Consider the following 25713-nt stretch of genomic DNA (forward strand, 5'->3'; position numbering starts at 1 on the left):
TTCCGTCTTTGCAAATCTTGCTTTTCAAGCTGGATGATTGTGTTCGTGTTATTTGCAAGGGAAGTTATAGCTAACATTGATTATTTAAATGTCGCTTTCTAGTTTCCCAGCAAATACATGGGGAAGAACACACAGTTCTGTGCTTGTTCAGACTCTGGTCATATTTAAATGGTGTTCCTTTCACAGTTTAATGCCAGACATTGTTACTCGTAAACTGAAAATTTAGAGCTAACTGTATGGATCCAGCAAGTGGTGTAGATAGTTGGAATATATATGTTCCTTACTGTAACAGAATGCAAGGTAATGCTGTTTGTTGCTGATGAATACTTGGTGATAAAATCATCTTTCAAAGATATGCCAAAAAATGCTGAAGTCTCTGGGATTTCTCCAATAGTATGCACTGGTATAGGAAGGATGAGATGGCTACGTAGGAGGAATGCATAATGGAGACATAGCATAGTATAGAAAATAACAAGATGTGGCAACCTCATGGACCAGCTCTAAGCAGTACTGGTGCAGATGGAAAAACACCACCTCAGATGCAATTCAGATGATCTGAGTGAGAAAGCTCAGGGCTTAGGAGCACAGCAGTGCTGCTAGGTTGTGCCAGCCTCCAGGGTCAGTCACAGGGCAGCTTCTCCTGCGCCTGGCAGCTGGGAGCACTGCAGCAGAGGACTGCTGGTCATTGACTAACCTTCTTAGTGCTGGGTTCTGTGGCAGGGAAAGATGATGCTGAGCTATGTGTGATGTGAACCGAGTAATGCTATATAGCACCTTTGGTCTGGAGCTGTAGGCAGGGACTAAAAGGTTTTGGAACAACAGTGAAGGGCTGGTGGCAAGGTACTCCAGGTGGGCCCTCATGAGAGCAGAGCAGAAGGGGGCCAATCACCTCCCTCAAGTTGCTGGCCATCTCTCTTGATGCAGCCCAGGATGCAGTTGCTCTTCTGGGCCTCAAGAGCTGCTGGTTCATGTCCAGCTTTTCATCCACCAGGGCCCCTGAGTCCTTCTCTGCAGGGCTGCTCACAGCAAGTTCCTTTCCTGGTCTATGCACAGGAAAAGATGCTTGGGGTTGCTCTGACCTTGCACTTAGCCTTTTGAACCTCTTCTGGTTCATGTGTGCCCACTTCTCAAGTCTGTCCAGATCCCTTTGGATGGCATCCATCCCTTCTGTTTGGAGAGGAGGAGGGGAGTAAATACCTATCAGACGCGTGCCACAGGCCACACACAAGCCACGAACAGGCCACATGTGAGTCAGCATGCATGTATAAACTTCAGAAAAGGTTTATTAGGGCATCGTGCAGGGCAGCTTAAAGCCTCTCTGCAGTGCTCAGTACAGAGAAGCCTTAATACCAGTTTAGACTTCCCACGCCATTTGCATCACAGAAGGGCGTTTCTCCTCTCAGACACTGTGCAGGAACCTAGTATTTGTCTTTCTTTTTGTCAAATTACAACATTAGGATACATAATAGAAGCTTTATTTGTAAGCATAATTAAGGCATGCTGTTAATAAGACTGTTACAGAATTATGATTCAAACTTGCAATTTAGATATTTTGAGCCTTCACTAAAATTTAAGTCGTAGACTTCAGCTGTGAATTAAGTGGAGGAAGGTCAACACTTCACAGCATACTGGATGTTGATACACTTCCAAAATGGGATATGGCTTATCTTGATTGTAAGAAAATTAATGCTTGGAAACACAATAGTTGATGGATGTGAAAAATGAAGGCTAATGAGTCAGTCCTGTGTACATTTTTCAGATTCTTGTTTTCTAGCCATGTCTGCTTCCTTGAGCACAGTCCACCGTGCTGAACTGACTGCTCTGTTAGTGCTCAGCACTGTGAGGGTTTCTTCATGCACATAAATGTGAACTCTGAGACAGATACACCCATTTTCACTGTAAGGTGGAGTTTGAACTGTCGCCTTGCAATAAAGGTAAATGGAATGGGTTAGAAACCTAGTAGCTAGTGCTCTGAAATGTCATCTATTTTTTTAGGTTACTGATGTTTGGAATACTATCAGTAATTAATTATTATTTTTATTTTTGGAAGTATAGAATCGTAGCATCGTAGAATGGCCTGGGTTGGAAAGGACCACAATGCTCATCTAGTTTCAAACCCCCTGCTATGTGCAGGTTCACCAACCAGCAGACCAGGCTGCCCAGAGCCACATCCAGCCTGGCCTTGAATGCCTCCAGGGATGGGGCATCCACAACCTCCCTGGACAACCTGCTCCAGTGCATCACCACCCTCTGAGTGAAAAAATGTCCTCCTCTTCTGTCTCAGTTTAAGACCATTCTCTCTTGTCCTGTCACTGTCCACCCTTGTAAACAGACATTCCCCATCCTGTTTAATGTAAATATACTTGTAAACATGCAGTGGGGTTTTATTTTCTGTTGGTGTTTTGGAGAGTGAGATGCCAGATTGTAACTCACTAGCGAACAGCCAGCCCAGCTTTCAGTGAGCATTGTTGCTTGTAATTATAGTGTAGCTGTAACTGATCATTCCATGCTATTTCTCAGTTTTGAATGAGAGATGATAGAGCAGAAAACTTTTTTTTTTTTTAATTGTTTGAGCCAAGAGAGCTGAGGATGATATTTGCTGGTTCTAAAAGTGTTTTAACATTTGCTGTTTACAGTCAATTCAATTCAGATGATTTAACTGCTTAAAAAAAATTAGCATTAGCATATGTCAACATAAAACCACAACGGCGTGCAACTTCTATTCAAGTGCATGAGGAACATTTTTGACATGAGGATATAATATAGTGTCCCAAAGTACAGCTCGACCAGTGCTACCTGAGGGCTGCCTCTCCAGCGGCCAGTGCTGATCTGGATAAGTGCAAGTATGGCTGATAATAGAATCCATGTGCAGAAGCAAATTAATAGGGAGACTTCTGTAGAATCAAGTAATTGTTTAGAAATAATTCTTTGGTATTAGTTGGCCAGTGAGTGATGCTCTCTCCTATTGTGATTTTTGCCTATGATAATCATTTATAAGAGTACGAACAGCATGTACCTTACCCCCCCCAGTGCCCACACCTTGCTTGGTGCTTTACTGGTGAGCTGTTGGAGCAGGCACAGTGGACCAGATTTGCACAAAGCTGCCCTGGCTGCTGTAGGAGGTGTCAGTTAATCCTGGGAGGCATTCTGGTGCAGTGGTGCCATTCTAATGGTACTGAAATTAAACTAATAACTTTAAAAAGTGCCCAAATGGCGGCAGGTTGAGAACTGTCTGCGGTGTCTCCTTGGCATGAGAGACGCTAATGCGTTTTCATGATCAGGTATGTTGCAATACAACATTTTCCGTGCAGTTTGGCTCTAAATAGGAGGGTGATGCAGTAAGGGAACTCCTGTTTGTCTTCAGATTTGATTCTTGCATAGGAAACCTTTGTGTTTCCCACTTCCATGTTCTTGGCACATGCCTCCGTGCTGGTTCTCAGGCTGTAGTCCTCTGGCATGTTTCTATGGTAGAGGTGAAGGCTAAACATGGTGGGGTGAGAGTATGATTGGTTCTGGTTAGGGAAGGGAGCAGGGACTGCGGGTTGATTTGTCCCAGTTACTTTTAGAGCGGTGCTCATTCATGTGCCAGTGTGTGACAGTGCGAGTCCAGCAGTTGTCAGTTCTCTGCCGTGCTGAGCTGGTTGATTCCTTCTGGAAGCAGCACAGTACCTGTTGGACGTAGATGTGAACGGTGTTTTCTGGTCATGGCTCTACACCTGACCCTGACAGCATTTTGGGGTCATAAGAGACCAAGGGCCTTCAGTTGCTTCAAGAATCACCACTCTTGGGTGTGGTGTCAGAGAGCTGCACCCAACTTGGGGATTTCCTTCCGAGGAAACGAGATGAAAAAGTAAAATCAAATACAAAAGGCGGCGATGCGTGCGGTATCCTGCCAGCACCTCTCAGGTGTGCAGCTGCGCAGCCCCAGCAAGCCGCCCGGGTGGCGGCGAGGAGCGCACAGCGGGGCTTCCGCTGCTCAACCTTTCCCCGGCACCGCGGCACTTGGGCGGAGCTCCCCGCGGCCTCGGGCCTTCACCCGGGTGGGCGCGGCCCCTTTAAGGCGCGACCTGCCCGGGGATCAGGTGCGCGGCCGGAGCGGTGACGTCACCCTGCCGGAGGCGGGGCTGAAGCTGCCGCTCCCGCTCTCCCCGCGCCGCGGGAAACGGCGGAGGCTGCGCACGTGTGTGCGGTGCGGCCGGGCCCGGCCCGCGGGTGAGAGCGCGGGGCCGTGAGACGGAGCGCCGGTGGTGGAGGCGCCCGGTGGTGGGCGGGGCGACGGGAGGTGCCGGTGCGGCGGGAGACGCCGGTGTGGGGCGCGGTCCCGGGGGTGGTGAGCGCAGTGGGACCGGGCGGCGCGGGCTCTTTCGCCTTGCGGGGCGGCGGCGGGTATGGAAGGCAATGGAAGCCCCGGGGGGCTGCGGGAGCTGTAAGGGGTGGGAGGGCTCCTTTTGCGGGTCCGCTGCAGCCTGTGCTGGTTCTTGTGAACGGGTTTCTGCGGCATTTCTGCGTTGTGTTCGCTGCTGTGTAAGCAAACGAATGATTTTCTCCTTTAGAAAACTACAGTGACAGAACGTGCTTTGTGCATGGCGCCTAATTATTATTATCTTTTTCTCTCCTTCTGTGTATATTTCTATATACGAATGCCTTTTCTTTGTACGGGCGTACATAGCATTATATGTTCTGTTTGCATTTACCTGTTTAAACTGTTGCTGAGCTGGCTAAGCATATACCAAATACTATCTATACTGCTTCTGTTTTTCATGGAGGCGATTACGCCGTGTACCCATTGCCCTTCATAACAGCGTGATTTTGTATTTAACTTGTGATAATTGGAAGTGAAGGCAGGGAAAACACAGGTGGCAGTAGCACCGGGAGGGCTGTAGGGTGGCTCACAGCTGCCTTCCCCGTGGTGCCAGTGATGAGATTGTGGCCACCTCCAAGAAGCAGATGATGGCTGTGCCCCTGGCGGTGAGGTGGCAGTGCCTGAGCACATAAAGTGACGCCTCTGGATCTGCCTGCAGCCAGGAGCTGCACTGGTGAGGTGAAGGCAGAGCACTGCCTGTGGCCTTTCTTATGGGTGTCTTTTTTTTTTTTTTTTTTTTTTTTTTTAAAGTAAGGATAGAGAAGACATCATTTTTTTTAATTTTTTTTAAGTGTTTGTTTAATTTTTGTGCTAAATAGACTTCATGCTGCAGTTCTCATTTCTACTTTATCCTGTTTGCTTTACACCAGATATGTTAAAATAGTCAGAAAGGACCACCAAGAGAAAAATTCCCACTCAAGAGAAATTTTGGATGCAGATAAGGTTGTCAGAAGAGCTTCTTGTTTTCTTTGATAAGATAAATTACAAAGTGAATCAGGACTTCCTCAGTTTTGACTGCAGGCTCGCAGAAGGTCTCACTGGTATTCCTATGCTAACAGAGTAGTTTGGGACTTCTCGTTCAGCCTTCAATTGGAAAGGCACAGGACAGTTTTCCATCTCTTACCATACTGAGTTCATGCATTAGCTTCCAAAGTATGGAGCTGGATTCTGAAGTAGCTCCTCTTTAAAATAAAGACTTCCATGTGTGGCTGTATGTAGTTGTCATGATGCCAGCCATTTTTATTGTTGGATGTACACCTAGGAATTCATCTTCTCTGCAGGTTTCTTTCATCTACTGCCTTGACAGTGTTTCAGTCTAATCAGTATGCAGCAGAAGTTGTTTTTGCTGTCTATATATAGATGCTGATGTTCATACTTGGTATTCTGTATTGCTTTTTGTAGCAGGCATCCTGCATGGGTAGGTTAGCCTCATCCTGGGGTCTGCATTGCCCTGAGTGACTTGTGTCAGCATTGAGCTTCTTTAAGGGGCTAAGAATGTTAATTGAGCATGGTTTAAGATGAGTGAAGTCTTTCTGTTTGGATATACTGGTGCATACTTTTGTTTTGTGTGCTCGTCATATATGGGGGCAAAGAACCTTTGAGTGATTGTCATAATGCTTTGGTGTTTAGTTAATACAACTTTTTTTGCCCTACTTATATAGAGTAGTGGTGTTCTGTCAGGAGCGGATTTGTAGTCTGAAGAGGAGCTTCAGCTTTAGGATGCCACACAAAGGTGAACAGATAAGTCCTCCAGGGCACATCAGGATTAAGCTGCAGAGTGAAATCTGCTCAATTACTTTTCTACCTGAAAATCTCCTTAACTAGGTGTGTTTTATCACTGTAGCACCTGTTATTATGATGGATGTGGCATTTTGGTGAGCGGTTCATTGTTTCTTCTAGAGGGAGTCAGCTGTTTCTGTCCTCCCTGGAACTGTTGCTTTAATGCTTGCTGATATTTCGAACTTGCCCGTATGTAGTTGCTTGTACAATTGGAAAAGTCACTGGATTTTAGGTTTCTGCAGCAGCGTTTGTAGGTGTGTGCAAATTAAAGGAATGGTGGCTGTTCTAATGGAATATAGAAAACACTTCAAGGTAGAAAGGAAGGTAATTTAAGAAGTGCTGTTGCTTCTTTTTGTAATAGCTGTTAGTTTGTGGGGTCTTTTTTGTGTTGTTTTGAATAGAGGAATCATTTTAATGAATTGCAAATTTAAAATTGGTTTTAAAAGTGTTTTTATGTATTAAATACCATATATGTATTCATTGACTAGGGTGATTCCTGGAATCGCTTGTGTCATTGACTTTTGTTTTCTACCCACCAATATCATGCTATGGATTTCAGTGCTCTTGGGAGTTCTGTGCTATACATCCCGACTGCATGTCAATCTGCCACGGTTCAACTGTAGGACAGACACTAAAAATAAGACATGGGAAAATAATTAGGGCAGGAAATTCAAAATGATGCAAGATAAAATGTTATGACTCTCCTTATCTTCTTCTGTTGCTAAATTGATACTAAAATAAACTAGCAAAGCCTAGAAACTAAAATATCAAAGGGGACAAGTTAACAAGTGAGTAAGGAGAATTTGCTGGTGGTCTTACTTTCACTTTTGGTGTTGTACGGATGTAACTAAGTTTCCAAAGTGGATTTTCCACCTCCAGCCTGTCATCTTTTATCCTGTCAGATGAGAGCTTGAAAGCATCACTTAACTTGATGCAGGTGCTGAAGCAATCTTGCTTAATTGTCTTTCTTAAGACATTTTGCAAGCCTCAGTCAAGCAGCTCACAATTACAGAGGTCTTGGTATAGAAAGGATTATAGTTTACATGTCATCGTTTTTTTGTTGCAAACTTATTTAATGATTGGGAAAAGCAGATGTGGAGCGATTCCTCCAGTTACACTGCTCAGTGCTCAGTGCTGTGTCTGCTTTATGTGAGGAAAATTATGTTCTGATTCCTGACCTGGTCAAACCATAAGTGAATTCCTGAATGTCTCGGTCGTATTTTAAGCCTCAGTAGATTCCCTTTTGAGATAACAGATGTTATCTCTATTTTGCAGGCCATAAACCAGTGGTTTTTTATCTGTTTCACCTGTGCAGGCAACAGAAGACCTGTCTGGCTTAGGAATGGCCTAGAATCACACTTGTTTGAAGGATTTGTGTTTTGATCAAAAAGCAGTAATGGTTTGGTCAATAGGCACCTGTAACTTTGCACAATGCTAATAGTCAAAAAGGCCTTTTACCTTCTCTTTTTTGGTATGACATTTGTGAACTATTGCTTTGGATCTGATTTCTCGTACAGAGGTGAAAATCACAAAACCCAGGCTGGATTTGTGCAACATGTGTATTTTGCTACTACTGGAATAAGCACCTAATGGAGTTGCTTTTCTTGTAGTGCCAACAAGAATGTGGTTATCTGTGGTATTTATGGGGTTCCTCTTTGATGCAGAGTGGGTTTGGTTGCTGCCAGTATTTCTCTAAGCTTTGCACTCTTTGACTGTTGTTGGAATCCCCCACCTCCCTGTGCTGCTGCTACTGTAAAGCACTGCGAGTCACTGCCAAAAGGAAGGCTGGGATCAGTGAGCACCTTCCACCACCTCCCAAATACACATGAGAAAGAAGATGTGGAGAATGTGGACTGTATGCAAGCTGCTTTTACATTTAAAGTTGTAAACAGTCCAGATTCATTTATCAGGTCAGTGATATCAGTGATAATGCTTTTGCTAGCCAGTGACTGGACTCCACATACTGAGGAATTCTTTCAGTTTGGTGCTCTCAAGATGATTTCTAAAGCCAGTTGAGATTTTGGTATAGACTACAGGCTGCTGTTCCTCAAATAATGTAACTGGTGCTGTAACGCTGAGGCATCCTGCGCAAATACTTCTAGGGCTGCACTGATGAGCAGAACTGAGCAAAATCTCCTCCAGGCTGTTTTGCTCCCACTGGATCCTTTGCCCAGCCCTGCTGGCTCTGGCCCTGCGGGGCTGCCCAGGAGGGGGCTGTGCAAAGGTTGTGGTGAGCAGCTGGGAGCCCAAAGGAAAGTGGAGTGCATCAACAGTATGGATGTGTGTTAACCAGACTTTGTACAACACATGGTCTTGAAAACTCTTTCTGATTCCTTGTTCTTAACTACCTTTGATTCACTAGAAATACTGAGAAACAGTAAAAGAGCTTTTAGCTCATCTTGCAATTTACAAGCGACTTTAATAGCTTTAGGTAATTTGATTTTCCTAAAAGAATTGCTTCCTTCCCTGTTATCTAAACAAGATGGGTTCTCATTAGTTTATCGGCAGCTCCTTTGGCTTGCAGGCTGTGCCTGTTTTTTCCCTCCAGACGTCCTGAAGCAGTTGTCCTGCCATGTGGAGGAGGTCAGCTGAGTACAGCATATGTGTTTGCCTCGTATTTTCTTAACACGTTACCCTGAAGTTTGTTGGACTGTTAGTAGTTTTTCTGTTGGCCTTTTCCTCTCCTCTTGAGAAGTGCAGCAGAAGTAGGGAGCACCAGCTGCGCTCCTCAGCCAGCCCTCCTCTCACCCCTCCAAAAGGCATTTAAAAATTGTTGGTGGTCAGTGCTGTGTGACCTCAGAATTAACTGCTTTGACCTCAACATTTTCCAATGAAGTGGATAATCAGACTTATTGAAATTCCAGGAGATGCTTGTTGGAAGTTAAAACAAACAAACAAAACCCACTGGCTTGCTTACAAGGAAGCTAGGAAAGATTAACTGAGGGTTTCGTTTACAGTGGTTATTCTGACCTGGCCTTCCCTAGAGTGCAGCAAAGTGCACAGCTCTGCTGTGTCCGTCTTAAGAAATCCTTCAGGAAAGCCCTCCCAGGGTGCTCCCTTTGCTCGGGTGGTGCCATGTTGCTCGCTGGGCTGTGGCTCAGAGCAGTGGAAGCATGAGGCTGGGGGAAGCTAACAGGTGGACAGTCTGGTGTTTCTGACAGCTGTGTGAGGCCACACCTTCAGTTTGATTGCTGTACAGGCATCTGAATGCAGATTGAGGGGCAACTTTGCTGTTTAAGTAAGAAAACCTGATCAGTCCTCTGACAGGGTTGGTTTTTTTGCCAGTTGTTCTTCCTGTACGAGCTATTTCCTGGACAGCCTAGCGCAAGCGTTAAAGGAGCAGAAGGGGCATGTGATGGGAACGGACCCGCCCTGGAAACAGCTGTCAGGTTGGCACAGTTGTGTCATAAAACACACTGTAAATTACCTATGCAAGGAAGTAATGCACTGAACCTTGACTTTGGTAGCAAAGATGGTAGGAGAAGCCACCCCATCTGCTGTTTTTCTGTTGCTGCTCACCGTGCAGTTTGCTAGTCTTGGTTGTGTCAGTTAAAACTGCTCACTGTAGAACTCCTCTGGATCCTGAATAACTGAAGCTATGAAAACAGCCCCCTTTGTTGTTTTATCATCTTTTTATTTTTAACCCAGATTGATCTCATGAAGTAGTTTGTCATGTGGTCCTACACAGGCTGCCATCTGCAGAACAGAGCAGTGCATAAGAAGTGAGCAAGCTGTGAAGGGATAGGAACCATCTCAGTCAGAAACTACATCTTCAGTGTAGCATGGCATTCACCCCAAATCATTTGTTCCTGGCTGATTTCTCCATGTAGATATACTAACATTATTTAAATTACACTAAATGTGCTGACATTTAATCCTCTTTGAGGGGAATTGCTATGGTGGAAAACTACTCAGGGCTGAAGGAATGTCTAGCATCATCTTTACTTGTAGGGAGCTGCATGATCTGTGATGGCAGAAGGAAGCTGAAATTATGTGACTTTGCAGATGTTGAACTGTTTTCAGTATTAAGAGTGGCTACTGCAGCTCTGTCATCTGTACTTGCTTCTTCAGATTATTTTTTAAAGCATATGCTTTTCTCACTTTCTTAGAATCTGTTTATCTTGCCAACTGTGAACATATTCTGTAGGCATACGCACTGGTAGATAGGGTTGTCTGCAAATCTGTTTGCTCCTCAGGTTTAAAACAAAACAAAAGCAAGGACTGGAGAGAAAGATTCCTTGTTTGTTTCTGTTACATTAACATCTTGCCTGGTTTTCTTGCCTTGCTTCAGTCAGAGGCAACTGTGTGGATGACTGCATAATTGCTAGCGTTGCTATTAGCTCTTTGTAGCCCTGAGGGCTGCCGTGCTTGACCAGAGATGTTTGGGACTTGCTTATATTATCCTAATTTGGGTGAAATGGTGATGTGGAAACACTTTTTTTTTTTTTTTTTTTTTTTTTTTTTTTTTCCCTCCTATTTTGTGCAGAAATGTGGTAATTGCTGTTAATTCTTTCTCAGTTCGGTGGCAGTAAGTCAGATGCTTTACTGGTGTGTTCGGCACAGCCCTTCTGTAAGCTCAGCAGTGCTCTCAGCTCAGGACATGTTCCTTGGCTTCTGCTGGGGCGTGGAGCACTGCTTGCTGCCCCAGCTATTTGCCCTTTGGTGGCAGGGAGGGGGGCCTTTGTTTTCTGCCTGGTGCAGCAGGACTTGTTCTAGTACAGAATTCCTTACCTCTCCTTTAATGCTGTGTGAGTTTTAAAGTTTTAGTTTAGTTTTAGAATTCAGAACTTGCTTTAAAGAGAGCTTCTATTAATGCTTCGGTAACTAAGTGTTGAAGAGCTGGGGATAGTTAACACAGGTAACTGCTGGTTCCTGATATCCTTGCACTGCGGGACAGCGCGTAAAAGCAGGTGTTTGGAATAGCCACAAACTGATTGATAGCTGTTACTTGAGTATGTTTGGTCACTTGAATTGTAGTAAAAAGCTGAGGAGGTGGTTCTGATATGGTGGGAACTGAGGCTGAAGCAAATTTGTAAAGATTAGTACCACAAACCCCTCGCTATTACTGATTTCAGTGCTCCTGTACAGGACTGTTAGCCCACTTCTCAGCAAGGAAGTGGGTGGTCACGTGGGTCCTTGTGTGCCTGGGGAGGAATAGGCCAATGCTTCCTCCAGTGGGGTAACAAGGAGGAAAGGGAACATAGAGACCAGTGTTTTCTTGGCAGGGATGCTTGCCAACTGAAGGTCATTGAGCCCTGGACGTAGTGCCACTTAAACAGATGGGTTGCTAACTGCTGTTAAGACTTGATACTGGTATTTGAAAGGACACCTGCAGATCCAAGTAATGGTGCAGGATGCCTGGGAGACTCCATCATTCTTCACATATGATAAAAGTGAGGACTGGCATATTGCCCTTGCCTGGAAAAGTTCCACATTGGTATTGTGAGCTGCACTTGTAGGTGGTCTGGCATCCTTAAAACAAGCTGTGTTTGAGGAGAGATTGCTGTGGAGTTAGCATGCTGCTTTAACCATGCACAGCTGTAGAACAGATTTGGAGCCCAGCATGATTAGTCAATATTGCACTGTTGTTTTTTTTCACAGTTCTGATACTGTTAGGATACTTAAAAAATTATTTGATACGAGATTAGCATATACATACTTACAGCTTGCAGGGGGAAGTACACAAGTGTTACAAGGTAAAAGACAACTCAGAGTATTATGCTTTATGTCTTTTTTTCCTTTCTTGCTCTTACTCCTGTTTCTATCTGACCAAAGCTACATTGTATTGGAAAGACATGGTTAAAACTTGGCTCAGCCCCTTCTGTCCTGCAAGACTGGGTTGTTTTTAAGGCAGAACAATTTAATTGTATTCTAGCTGCTTCCTTTTTACATTGTTTGTTTCTATTAGGTAAATGGTCCCGGTGGGGATAGTATCTTCAGTACCTTGTATGGTCCAAAGCATTATTATATTTCAATCTGATTCTGTTTGTTAGCATTACGTTGTGCTAGGACAGAAAGACAATGGGGTGCATTGTTTTTCATAACATAACCAGAGTTTTCTTTAAAGTTATTTTGGTCATGGGTGTACGCTGTAACTCCCCCATCTGCGCTGTGAATGTGACCATGTTGGAAGAAGAAATTGATGCTGAATGTGGATGGCACCGTTGTGCCAGGAGCTGTGCTGTGAGAGTTTGAGAATAATTGTGTAACAGTGCTGCTTTGAAGCTTAAATGACTGAGCTTATGGCAGGCTCAGGGATTGGAAACTATTTTTCTGGATGAGGTTTATTCCCTCTTGATTGGCATCACAGGCTTTGAGATACACAGGATGATTCCAGGAATTGTCTTACAGTAATCATTCTTTGAAAAACTCATTTTATGTTTGTGTTGCAGCCACGGCACTCTAAAGCAGGAGATCAAAACTGATGGGATCTTTTTAGTCCTCTCATTTGTTCTGTTCAGTGGTTACATGTCATTCCTGGATATCAACCCCTCCCACGAGACAACATCCTTTAACTAAACAACTGGGAGGAACCCCTCCAGTTCTCCTCTTGTACTTTTGTGAGATGAGCCCTGTCTTGCAATATAAAAAGAAGTACTTTGTTGCAGCCTGACTTGCCTGCCTCCCCCAGCTGGGTCCTTCTCTTTGGTTGCCCTTTTTCCCAAGTGAGTTGTTGGTAAGTGGGATCAGCCTGTCTGGCCTTATCTCTGTTGGCAGAGCTGCCTGCCTGGTAGGTGGCAGTGGGGGGCAGTGCTTCTCAGATTAGATTTTCCTGCGTTAAAGGAGGCCCTTGGTTTTTGAACAGCTTCCTATTGTTTGCATCAGCAGGTCATCCCCTCCCACACTCTTCCAGTTCTTTCCTCCTCCCTTAAATAATTTTTCCATGCAATAGCATTACTCAGAGCAGTTTCTCTAATAGAATGTCCTCCGAGTGTTTTTTCAGCCTGCTCTGATCTCCAGCTTTTGTTGCAATACCAATACAGAGTTTACACAATAGAAACTGGCTCCTAAAGGTAGGTCCTAGTCATTTTTAAGTCAGTTGTTTAAATTCAAGGTTGCCACTGTTGTGACAGTATTATTATTATTATTATTATTATTATTATTAGTTTAAATTAAATCTGAGTTCTCACAGGAATTCTGTATGTTGTCATGAAAGGTAGAAAATGTTGCTTTTCTGTATGTGTATGTTCTTTGCAAAGATGCAAAGAAATAGTTTTGCTTTAGTTTGTTCTTAATCAACTTTTGCATGTTTTGTTTCTTCTTTATTGCACCGTTTCACATGTGTAATAACATGTGAACATGTTACATATGTTCTTCTGTCTGTTTGAAATGCACTTTCCAAGCCACAAGCTTCCTTGTGTCAGTCATACTGAGCTGCTATTGACTGCTGGTATCCATAGTAAGTGTGAAGCCAGTCAGAATCTCTTCTCACCTTGATGTTTGTGCAACAACCAAAGGGGATACTGACAAATCATTTCCCATTGTTTTTATTTAATAGTGTACTCTGTCAGAAGCTCCTAGGACTGCTGCTTTTGTTTTTGTTTTTCACACGATAGAGATGCAGTTTCGTTTCCTTCTACTTGTTACCTTGAATTCTGTTCGAAAGAAAGTTGATAATGAAATTGGGTATTACATACGTGTAGGGCTTTAAAAATTACTTAGAACGTGTTCATTTGAGAAAGTAAGGGCTTGTTTTGGCTGTTTTCCTGATTCCCTGCCTTTTGTAAAGTGTTCTGTTTCCAAAATAAATAGTAATTATGTGAATTTTGGAAGGGTACCATAACTGTTCTGTAGCTCTCACTGCTGCAGCTTAGCATGAAGTATGTCTTTGTTTAAATCTGTAAATTTGGGAAAATCACCAACTGTTAACGTGCATTTGGTGATAGTGAAAGGAGGCTTGAATTTCACAGAATGATAAATCCAGTTCTAGAATCTGCCACCAGAAGGAAAAAAGGAAAGCATAAAAAATCCACATCTCTCCGCTGCTCACTGTTCTGTGTGATAAAGACGTTCTGCCTGCTCAAATGCTTTCCAGATGTTTTTGGAGGAATACTTTTCCTGTAGTCTGTGTGTTCTGGCTGACATGGGACATAGCTTTAGGTGGAACTCAGCTGGGTGTGTGCAGCTGATGTGGAGCTGGGAGGAAGCCTGTGCTCCTGCCTTGTTGTTTGCTTCTCCTGTCCCCAGCTCTGACTTCTTGGTGAGTTTATTCAGCAGGAAATAAAACAAGCCCTTCTCCTCCCCTTTTCCCATCCCCCCAAGTGCTAATTTTGTGAGATGAATTTGCTCCTGTGAGCCAAGGGGTAGGGATGTTGATAGGCTGTGTGAGTGCACTGGGATGAGGAGGAAAATGCCCTTCCCGCTTTGTTGGCAGTTTGATTTCTGGTTCGTTTGTCTGTGTTAAATGTCACCTTCAGAAGTCGCCTGTCCTCCCACTGATAGCAAGAACACTGTATCATGACTTCTGTCTGGCTCATTGTATGAAGGCAGGCACAAGTTCATGCCTGCTTTGATGCAAGATCAGATTTTCATTGCCTGGTCATCTGCTGAATGTGGAATGCTCCTGAGAGGAGGACAGAGGGATGGCCCAGCCCATCTGATGATTCGCATGCTGAAACATACATGCCAGAAAGCTGTTTGCATTCATCTACAATTAGAAAGTTCAGTGGGTCTTTCTTCCTAGCGCATTGTACTTCACGGGAGTTCCAGAATCCTTAGGGACCTGCTTGCTGCTAATGATGCCTTTTTTCTTAGCCACAAATCAATAAACTTTCAGTTCAAGAATCTCATGCTTTAATTGCAAAGCACTGTGGATGTGGTATTTTATGCATTTCTTAAAGTTGTTCATTTGTAACACACTTAATGCCTACAGGCTCAGGTCACTGTTACAGTGTTTTGTGTCTCACAAAACAAAGCTAGCTAAGTGCTGTTTAGTGAGTCCCCCGTGTAAGGCCAGGGAAACATGATAAACAGCTAGAGGAGAAAAGGAAACATACTGTGGTGGCTGTCAGGATGAACAATGGTTTTGGCACACCTGCTGCCTAACTGCTGAGCTTTTCTCTGCTTGGCAGGAAAGGAACGATTTGGAGGATAACAGAATGATTTTGTAGATGTTTTTGGTACGTTTCCATCTTCTCCTAGGGAGAGATAACAGAAGCCTTTGCTTTAAAACATAATGTCTGGTGCAGGCTGTCATCAAACACGGGGGCAGGATTTACTACTGTGCTTAGAAATGGGCATGTCAGGGTTGTGCTAGACCTAAAGGCCCTTAGAAGTGAATGCAGGAAGAGGGGCACTACAAAAGGGTGGAATATTTCATAGAGTCAGAGTCCATTATGCTCATATTATGCTTCTGAATTAATAGAAGCAAACTACTTTTAGGCAAGAAAAATAGTAGAATTTGAGTAATTGGGGAGCAAAATGAAGGGAGCTGAAATGAATGCGTGTGTGGGAACATGTTGAAGTATGGCATGGTTTTCAGCTCAACCAAGAGCCAAGCGATGTTAATCAGTTGCTGTTACTGATGGGAGTTGTCACAGATGTAAGCTCTGAGATTACTTCTAAAGAGCTGTGAGTCGCAGTTATACCATTTCACACGTTTTCCAGTTTCATCTTTTTCAGCTTTTCATGTTTTGGATAGTAAGAATGTTTTGACTGATCTGTTAATGCATGTGGAATTCCACATTTTTCTTCAAATTTCAAGTTTAAGCCTCCAAAAGAGGCTTATTGTATTTTGATTCCTGAAGAATTCCCTCCAAGCCAGCAGAGAAGACGTGCCCAACATCACATATTTTTTGGATCAAGCTCAGAATAGTTGTACTTCTCCAATGCAGTGACTTCATCCCCATTGACCAGAAGTGTGAGATTTTTTCCAGGTCAGCCACTTGGTTGTGTGTGCGTGCACATGTGGGTATGATTTATTAATCGGAGGAAGGATGCACAGGCTCTTAATCTGGACAGAATCTTCTTATTTTTTCCTGTTTCCCTTACAGGTGTGTGTAGGGAAGAGACATATGTTGTAATGTTGGTTAAGCAATGGATAATAAGACGAATAATATTAATTAGCAGTGAGTCTGAACGCATTCTTCTAGTATTGAAGGAGAATACAGTATCTGGGATTTCCTAACAAAGTATTTCTTGTGGCATAATGCAGTGGTTGAAAATATGTTGTGTTAACACCTTCTCAGTAAGGATAGCTGTTGTGTTGCTTTTCCACGTCAGATAGTAGTTCTGCAAAGGCTGCTTATTCCAAGGGAGAGGTCTTTTAGACAGGACAAAATCTGGTTTTGCTTTTTTGCCATCTTGCTGAAGTTCTGGATCTGCACTTGTTTTTGTACCAAGCTGCTAATCTTCCTCATGCCCTGTTCTGGCACGTGCAAGAATTGTATCCCTTCAGCAGCTTTCCGTGTTGCCAACATATTGTCTGGAGGTTTCTGGGGAAAACAAGTTGCATTGTTCTGTGTAGGAATGCTTGGAGACCTGGGCTGGGAGCACATCAACTGCTTTTGGTCTGACAGGATTTAGCAGGAGGAGGTGAGAGCAGCATGGGGTTGGGCTGTAAGGCAGAGGGCCTGGCTCTGGGCAGTCTGCCCAGGGGCTGTGGGAAGAGGCAGGCCCTACAGACTGCTGTGGGTTGCTGTAGCAGTAAATGGGGTCCTCCACAGGTTTGAGATGCCTGAGTCTTTTCCTGTGGAGGGCTCTCTAAAAGGTTTTAACATCACCAAAGATGAATTTTAGATTAAATAAGAACTAGATATAAATCTAGTAGTTTTTAAAAGTGAAAGCTCCTGAGTACTAGGAAGGCAAAACAGAGCTATGCTTGTGTGCAGCTTTCCTGTTGCCTGCTGTGATTCTGTTTCCCAGTCAGTCAATCACTGAGGGGCCTCATAATTCTGTCAGAAGCTGTCATGTCTGAGGCCAGCTCGAGCCTCTCTCTGGCCTGTAGTACCTGCAGATCCTGGAGCCATCTCCATGGCATCTTCCTGAGGTGGGGCAGGGCTGTATCTATGCCTCTGAGGGTGCTGGATGGCACAGCCACCCTCTTACCAGGCTTAGGAGATCCCAGGCATAGTTAGAAGCAAGAAAGTAAACACTTACATAAACAATGTCATTTCCGAGACCAGCAAGATCCCCATCCCTTTCTGTGTGTGATGGAGCAGAAGAGCCCTTGAAGCTACTGTCATGCCTTGCCCGAGCCCTTTCCCCATAGTGTCTCTGTTTCAGCCCCCAGCTTCATTCCCTGGGGTGCTCCAGAGGAGCACAAGGCACCAGTTTAGGCTGGGTGCTTAACACTAGAAGGGGAAAAAAAAGATGAACTCAGCACTTAGTCCTAGAATGGTGTGTTATTCTGTGTTTCTAAATTTCACTTGCTCTCAGATGTTCTAAGCTAGAAACAGTGTAATCCTGTGTGCATCACATGGCAGCATGGATAGTGTTCATTGCAATGTTACAAGGTTTTCAGCCGGATACATGTTGTCTGTAGTTTTACAAGTGATTTCAGCCGTTGGTGTACAGTCAGTCTTGGGATATGACAGATGTAAGGACTTTTCAAGAAGCTCAGCAAGGCTTCTGTTCCCTCTAGCTCCTCTTTCAGTGTAAAAGTCAGTGGCTTAAAATCTTGTTGCCTGGGTGGTGCTGTTGGGCGAGGCCTTACTTTCTGGTACAGAAGGATGTGGATCTTTCTTCATATTTGCTCTTTTTCATTGTATCAAAACAACAACAATAGGAAAAAAAACCCACCCATACTTAATGTTGGTTTTCTCTCCATGTGTACCAGTCGGTGAAAAATATTTTAACTTCTTAGGACACCCACGGAATTCTGTTTTAATTTGATACTTCACATGCTTCTTTCAGTCACAAGGAAGGAACTTTTTGAACCGCATCTTCACACTCTCTCCTGCTGGCGAGCAATCTGCAGATAATGTGCAGAGATGACTTTGGTGATGTGTACCTCCTCTTGAGCACTTTGTTTATTTTGAAGGAAGCTTCTGGTGCCGCTCGGTAGTGTTGTTTCATCACCAGGCAGAGCAAAAATAAATCAAAGCTGTTGGCATCCTTCTTCTTTTACTTTCCCCAACACCCAACCAGTCTGTTCAGCTTGTGTTGTAGTGCCTTTGCACAGCTTCTGCTTCTGTGACCCATTAGGACAGAGCCTGCTTGTACTTAACAAGAATCTCTTTCATGCTCTGTGGATCTCTTCAGGCCACAGCAGGATGCAATAGAATCCTTTTTACGTTTGGTGCTTTCACGGTATTTCTCTGGTGAGGATGGAGTAACTTTTCCAAATGAAGACAGTAACATCTTCATGAACCTGTATTTGATGCAATTACTTTGTACAACAGCTTTTGCACTTTATAGAATGAACTGCTTTTTTTTTTTTTTTTTTTTTTTTTTTCCTTCAGCAAATCCCAAGATTAAGATATTGAAGTCTGTAAGGAGAGCGTTGTGTAAGTTACAGTATCACAGTATTGTGTGAGTTGGAAGGGACCTTAGAGATCATCGAGTCCAACTCCCGGGATTCGAGCCTTCTGTGTAGCAGAGCGGCACTTCTACCAACTGCGCCACCGGGACACACAAGTTCATAAAATTAGCATGGAAGCAGTTGCCTAATAGTAGCTTCTGTTAAGGCGAATGCAAATGGTCTTTAAAAAACTGTCTTAGAAATTTGAATTCCGATTTTGCATTGAAGGACATCAATTTTGTCCAAGTTTGTATTGAAATCTAACAGCGTCACCTTGATTTCTGTTCTAACATAAAGGAACTGTATTTCTGAAAACTTCCTTATGGGATACAATCTGTTTTGCTCATGTAAAACCTCCGTATGTGCCTTTTATGTAATGTTTTAGTTCCTGAAATGCATGTCTTACTAATACGTTGTATGTGAAAGTTAAAGAAAATTTCTTTTGCCTGTTTTTAACCTCCTACTGCAAATTTTACACAATGAGGTAAGTTGAACTGGATTTGAAAGCGGTTTAGGGTTGGTTTTTTTTCTGACTTCTCAAGCAGTTGTAAAAAGCAACCAATGTCCGGAGTTTTTGTCTCCCAGTGTAGTTATTATAGCACCTCTTGCAGAATGCTTATAACAGCATAAACATATTTGTTTACATCTATGAGTGGTACGGTCCAGTTTGTCCTCCATTAGAATCATAGAACCATTAGAATTGGAAGGGACCTTTGAAGATCAGAACCAGGTCAAGACCAGCTCAGAGCCTGATTCAGGCTCACATTGAAAGTCCCCAGGGACAGGCCATCAACCACATCTCTGGGCAACCTGTTCCAGTGCCTCACCACCCTCACTGCTAAATACTTTTCCCCTAAATCTAATCTAAACTACTCTCTTTGACTTTGAAACCATTTAAGTTAGGAGGATGGTTATGCTTCAAATGTGTTACGTTTATAGATGGAAAGTGGTATTGTAAGAATGCTTAGATTTTTGTTGACCACTTTACTTGTTATATTGTTATTTAAATTGACAGTGTCAAAATTTAGGCAAAATACATTGTCAATTTGTAAGGAGTTTCTCAGTGAAAGTAGAATTTCTGGCACCAGAGGTAGCTGCATGTCCTGTCCTACATTTGTGTGAGTTCCTTTTCTGTATTTGCAGGAATTGTGGCATGACATTGGCTGCATTTGATATTTAGCTGTGAGCTCAGGGCTGTTGTGCATTCATGTGTTATTGTTCACTTCTTTGTAACACACAGATCTGTGAAAGGTGGGTATTTACTTTATGGGGCTGTGTGATGGCTGGGGTTGCAGCTGCAGAGGAGCACAGTGCTGGGTGTGATCTTGGGATGCAGGAACCTTGGGCAGAGGCTTTGACAGTGTACTGTGAATTCTGTGTTTGCCAGAGGGAGACCAGAGCCTGCTGTACAAGTTCTTAATGTAAAGTTTTAGGGCTCGATCTTGTCTCTGCCTCCTGTTTAAGAAAGGGAGGGGACACGTCACCAGCTTGCAAAAAGTGTCTTTTCCTCTGTAATTTCCATTAAATCCATCAATCAGATGTTTTCTCCTGCTAGTTTTATAACAAACAATGAATCACGTCTTCTAGTTTTATAGAAAACAATGAATCAGCCTTTGATTTCTACTCCCCCTCCTTGGCTGTTCCAGGCTGTTGGTAAGATATAGGGGGATATAAGGGTATGTTTTCTCCCAACCTCTTTAACTCTTCCCATGTGTTGTTGGCCACTGTTGAGAGAGACAGGATGTTTGGATCCAGTAAGCTGTTTTTTGTTATGTTCAGGTGTTCTTCCTACCCAAGTTCTGAAAGCCTCGGTGGATTTTGCAGAAAATGCATCTGTATACAAAGCAAAATCAAGCAAAAATGAGTTTCTCTAGTCTTGTTAGTTCTGCTTAGTGCTAGAAACTAACAAATAATGATCTTAAAACCAAGTTAAGATTGTGAAGCGCTTATGTATGTGTGTGCATACTCGTGATTCTGCTGAAGTGTTATTTATAGCTGTACAGCACAGATGACTGCTTAAAAAAGGAGGGAAAAGCAGCATATTGTGGATGCTGGGTGCATTGTTTGATATTTTTAAGTAGAAATACCAGTCCATATAATGCTGTGCAGTACAGGAGCACTCCTCATCAATTTAAGCACGCCAAGAAGAAAGATACAGACATTTAGGTTTAGACAGCTTGAACTGCTGATCATTCTTTCATCACTCTGCTCATGCTTTGTCTTCATGAGTTCCTCTACGCTGCTTTGGTTCAGCACATTGGTAGGGTACCAGTTTAGCAAGAAAGTGAATGTGAGAAGCCATCCTGGTTTAAGTGGTGATAGTGGGATAGATAAAACAAATTAGCGAATTAATTGGGTGAGAATTAACTGTGGGTGTTATTGTAATACCCCAAACTATCCTGAGGTTTAGGAAATTACTTCCTACTTCTTCCTAGTGCCTTTGGGTGCTATCAGGTCTGCTCTCTGGAGAGAAGGACAAGTGCACTGTGGGTGTTTAACTTTGGAGTTCTTAATACATCACCAGAAAGGCCACTTTCTGTTGAAAGGCTGTCTGTCTGTCTGGTCAAAGCCTGTTGCTGCTCTCATCATGTTGTCGTCTTTGCATATTATGTGTTATCTTGCCTTTGAAATTTAAGTGATAGTGTTGCTGGATTTTTTTTTCTTTTTCCTTCTTTTTCTGCAAAATGAATCTTGCCTCTCTGTCTTTTTTGTTCTGTGTGGATGTTTGCGTATTTGGACATTGCACTGTTACAGATGTTAGGAAATCAGAGTATAATGACATGGGTCAGTGAAGTACAGGGAATTGTGGTGCTGTCATGTGAACAGCATGTGAATTGGGATTGGTAGCTACTGCCTTTTGCTTTAAGGATGGCGAGTGTGAAGATTGACAGGAGAATTCATAGTCAATGCTGGGTAGTTGCTATAGAAGAGGTTGAATTTTCCACGATTTTTTTGGGATGCTGTTAAGCAGGAAAAGCCTGCAAGGTCAGGGAAAGAATGTCAGCAGGGGTTTAAGGTTTAAAGTTGCCAGTCATAAAGCATTGTAATGCTGAATGCTACTGAATGCTATTGAAAGCTCTGGGCACTCTTTAGTAATTGTTAGGCTAGAATTTGCATGCCAAAGTAGAAAATAATTGTTTTCTTGGGTCAGCGGTGTTACTGGAATAGGAATTAGATTATTTCCTTGTGAATAAAGGTGCCACAGGAAAAAGAGCCTTGAAATCTTGTTGCTCTGGCTGATGGCTGTAAAATCTAGATTTTTGCAAGGAAAATGCTTATATTTGGAGATTGGATCGAGTGCTGAATTTGTCCTGAAGTTTCCTGGAAAGCCTAGGTAGGTGTGAAGTCTAGGGAAGGAAGTAACTGGTGATGGATGATGCCTCAGCATCTGCTAGGATAAAACCGACCCTTCCATTTCACCATATGGTTAACAGCTGTTATATTCCCATTGGTCCTGATTTTCTGTGGTAACAGGATTGAATGGTGATGTTTTACTGCTTTTGAACTGCACTCATCCTAACTCTGTGTATTCCATATGGAGTAGGATGAAGAGATCATTTTATCCTCTCCTTCCCCTTCAGAAATGTCCAGCACCAAGCCTAATACAGATGGTCTTTGGAGAGTAGGCTTGCATTTTGCATAGAAGGTGACAGAAACCTTCAGGAGATCTGCTTCAGAAATCCTCTTCTGCACTACTGTGTTAAGGTGTGTGGTTTTATTACCATACAGCAGTCTTACAGAACTGGGCAACTGTGGAGGGAATATCTTAAGAAGTGTTAATTAATCCAGTGTCTTCCTCAAAAATTCTTTGAATTTACTTCTGTCTGGTTGACTTTTCTGAACTATGTGTCTCTTCCTTCCCACCTCGGTGTTGGAGGAAAGCTGTTGAGGCAATGGCTTCTTTGGGCTGCATGGCAGGGGAGGACGAGGTGCTTCCAAATGGGCTGGCACTACTCTGGGCGCTGGCTGCCCCTGGTACCATAAACTCCCCAGGCAACGCGCGTGCTGGGAGTACCATGATGCATGAGATCACTGGTTATTAATATGGTGTTTTCAATGTGAGTAAAGGTTTTATCTGGGGAGTGAAGTGTGTTTTGGCAATAAGCCCATAGAAAGCAAATAGCATGGCCTTTGCGTCTCTAGTTGTGACCTCATATCTCATTGTTTGTCTCCCAACAGAAGCCTTGTATTGTTCGATTATTCCACACAGTGCTCTTAGAATCTGGAGTCCCTAATACGAAAGTTGCTTTCCTCCTGTAACTTGCAGATCATCTTGCAGGTTGAGGTGCATTTGACCAGGAAAGGCTGTAGTGCTAGTTTTTAGATATTCACAGCTGTGGGTTTATTTGTATTGTAACCCACCTTTTATAATGGTTGCCACGATAGAGCTCTTTATGGGATGATTTTTAACAACTTTTCCAGTTTTTGAGATACAACCAGGTACTTTGGATCCACTTAACTTCTTTGGGAAAGCCTCAACCTGGCTGCCCTATTTTTTCCCTCTCCATAGCCATGTGGGATACATTACATTTTTTCTCTATTATGAACAGAAGTCTGTCTGTCTGTAGGTTCGAACAGAAGGCAGATTCCATCAGCCTGATGTACTGCTTAGGATCTGAGCTGTGGAGGTGACAGCTGAGCTACTATGACTCTGCAGGAGCACCTGCAGGCAGGTGGGGGCAAGCAGAGAGGGAGGGCTGCCTTCGGTCTATGACAGGAGAGGGATTCTGGCCCTCTGCTGTCACTGAACCATTCTCAGTTCAAAGCCTGTGGCTTTCTGCCACTTTTATTATTATTATTATTATTTTAATACAAAGAGAGATGCTCTTTGGAAAGATTTGGCTGACTGTCAAGCTTAAAATCAAATGGTTCAGATTAGATTAGTGTTCAGAGCATTTCATTTGATTGTTTTAAAACAGAAACCATTATAATTTGATGAAATACTTGCAAGCATTGCTGCTCTCAGTAAGGAATAAACTACCTTCATGCAGAATAAAACCGTTTCACCTCAGCAACCTGCAGTCCCACTTTTAGGTGTTTGTGCAGAACGTCTCCACTCCCCTTGTTGGCCTGAGCTGCTGACAGGAACATTGAGTGCGTTTGTTTTTCTTTTTCCCTTGTATTTACTGGTCTGAGAAGTCAGTACAAGCATGTGCTCTTACTTCATTTTTAAGTGTTTTCTCTCTGAAAGAGAATCAGTAAGCTGTTTGCTAGCTGAGGAATGCCAACCTTTTGGTTTCGAGCGGTGGTGCTCCCCAGAAGCTTTGTCCTCTTTGGTGTCTTGCCTACAGACCATTTCTCCTAACTTCCCACGTACTCTGGTTGGTTTTTTTCTAATGTGGTTCCAGGGAGCTAGCGGATGCTCTGAGCTTTGTGATTTGCAGATAGGAATTGTGCAATAGCAGAATGAAAGATAAGCAAGACCAGTGTGAGGATGTCACAGGAATCTGCCATGCTGTCAGTTCCCTGCTCCACCCAGTAGGCAGAAGTAGCAGAAAGCCTTGTTATTAAGTTCTTCCTTTCAGCAGAAGACTGAAAGGTGGGTGTAAGCTTCAGCAGCAAATGCATCACAGAATTTTTCATCTTTGTCCTAGCAGAGCAATCAAGACTGAGGAAAATGCATGCATAAAGCGAAGACTTCTTGTCCCGTGTGCACTATTAAAGTTCTTGTGGATAGAAATGGATGGAAATTAACATACCTTCTAGTGATGAGTCTGTCATCTATCTAGGTGTGCAAGGAAAATTCCGCCCAATATCTCCAGCTAGCTGTGAATCTCAGAGATAAGATATTGCTCGAGAGGACAGCAGCTCCTGCTTGGTGCTGAGGCAGCTGATGTCTGTCAGGGATGTTTACCTTTAAGATTGCTATGCTGTTTACTCTTTGCTTCAACCAGCCTTATGGCTATTAGGTAATGAAAGCTTTTTCTGTCCCTCTATTTTATCACCTCCAGGGTTGAGCTTAAACCAAGATGCAAAGTTGGATATCTTGATGGGGTCTGAATGATGTTCTTAATATTGATGAGGTCTGCATTGATTAAATCACATTTAACTGCAGTAATCAACCAATACTTACATAATTTCAATTCCATGGAGGAAGCATGATCAAGCTTCTGGCTGTGGGAACTCTCCCTTGGGCTGATAACAGCCATGGGATCTGGGCAGGTGGCCCTGCTGGAAGGCAGATGCACAAAAAAAGCATTGTCTTGGCCTAGTCTCTCTCTCGTAACAAAAACAGGTGGGTTTCCATTTCTCACCTGGTCGGGCTTTCAGAGATTTTTTTTTGTATGAGAAAGTGGAATTTACTCTCAGCAACAGTAATCAGTTACCTATCACCACTTCGGAGCACATGGAAGATGAGGAGTCCATTCTTTTCAAAGAACACTCATTGAAACATTTACTTTGTTTTATGTATTTCTTCAGATATATAAAATTAATTAAAAATAAACTCTGGACCGCTGCTCTTATTTAAGCATGATAAATACTCCATCAGTGCTTTCAGATGTACCTAGAGCTAAATGGCAGCATCTCCTTCCCCTAATTAGGCTGTTCTGTTTCAGCTTTGTCTCTGAAATGATACATCGAGCAACTGCCCAAAATGTGTGGAGAGACATGAGACTCAAGTAAGAGAGGATCATGACAGTTTTTCCCCTTAAACTGAAGTGTAATACTGGGACCTCACTGGAGGAGGAATGATGCAGCTGGAGATGTTCTGTTGGTCTAACTGATCTAGCAATTGAATGTGAGAATGTACTGAACTCCTGTGTGTGGTGTGTGTCTGTGAGAGCAGCATGCCCCGGTGCTGCAAGGGCAGACTGTCAGACCTCTGCAGACCAAAAGCAGGTGCTGAGTTGTATCTAGCCCTGGGTGGGGATGGACTGCCAGGGATGCAGGAATGGGGTGCTCTCCTCCAGTCTCTGGACCTGGGCTGGGAGCCCTCTCTCACTAAGGAAGATGGTCACGACAGCTGGAGAGCTAGCTGAATTGGTGGGAAGGTCTGGCACTTTTAATTTCCATTTTCAAGTTATATGTTCTTAATTTATTCCATATGATAATATTTTTATTATGTCAGGGCAGTGTTTTAGGGATCTAGTTAGTATTATTCAATCAGACT

At 43.3% G+C, this 25713-nt stretch overlaps 2 protein-coding genes across 17 annotated transcripts in view; one reads left to right on the forward strand and one right to left on the reverse strand.

Moving 5' to 3' along the window:
• The window catches only part of SEC24C (SEC24 homolog C, COPII coat complex component), a 202411-nt gene that overhangs the window by 115146 nt on the left and 61552 nt on the right, over positions 1 to 25713 (reverse strand). The window lies entirely within an intron of this gene.
• Positions 1 to 25713, forward strand: part of USP54 (ubiquitin specific peptidase 54) — a 96260-nt gene that overhangs the window by 17436 nt on the left and 53111 nt on the right. For 2 of the 14 annotated variants that reach the window (XM_072339591.1, XM_072339584.1), the window contains exon 1: positions 13040 to 13155. The exons of 9 other annotated variants lie outside the window; for them this stretch is intronic. The gene's annotated coding sequence lies outside the window, so the exon portion shown is untranslated. Of the gene's footprint in view, positions 1 to 4122; positions 4213 to 4322; positions 4387 to 13039; positions 13156 to 25200; positions 25223 to 25713 lie in introns of those variants that run through there. 3 more of the 14 variants (XM_072339583.1, XM_072339585.1, XM_072339586.1) reach the window with 3 other exon arrangements.

Source organism: Excalfactoria chinensis, chromosome 6 (genome assembly GCF_039878825.1).
Source record: "Excalfactoria chinensis isolate bCotChi1 chromosome 6, bCotChi1.hap2, whole genome shotgun sequence".
In the NCBI taxonomy this organism is placed as follows: domain Eukaryota; kingdom Metazoa; phylum Chordata; class Aves; order Galliformes; family Phasianidae; genus Excalfactoria; species Excalfactoria chinensis.